Below are 446 nucleotides of genomic sequence, written 5' to 3' on the forward strand. Positions count from 1 at the left end.
AAAAATCAGTTCATTGTCCATATTATAAAGAATCCCTGAACAGCAAATCACCAGAACACACTGTAGAGTACAGAGCTACAATTATTAGTGGTATAACCGACAGAGGCATGTGAAGAATCGCACCGTACAGGAGTAATATTAAGCCTGATGAACAAGAAAGTAGTTCAACAAACCAGGCATTACATTTTGATCGACAAGAGAAACCGGGGTGATATGCGTTAGTCTAGAATCTACAAACGGTTCTTATTGACCCGAACAAAAGGTTCGAACAGCTTATCATATTCAAGTGTGGCGTTTCCAATTTTATGGTTTTCCGTGTGAAATCAGAAGTTATCGTAGTCATCGTAGTGATCATTGAGGTATATTTTAAGAAGTACCTAATGGGCTGAAATATTTCTAATTATTGGCATATGGGTTTTGCAAAAAACACCCTTACGGGTATGGGC

This window comes from Penaeus monodon, chromosome 23, assembly GCF_015228065.2.
Source record: "Penaeus monodon isolate SGIC_2016 chromosome 23, NSTDA_Pmon_1, whole genome shotgun sequence".
NCBI classification, from domain to species: domain Eukaryota; kingdom Metazoa; phylum Arthropoda; class Malacostraca; order Decapoda; family Penaeidae; genus Penaeus; species Penaeus monodon.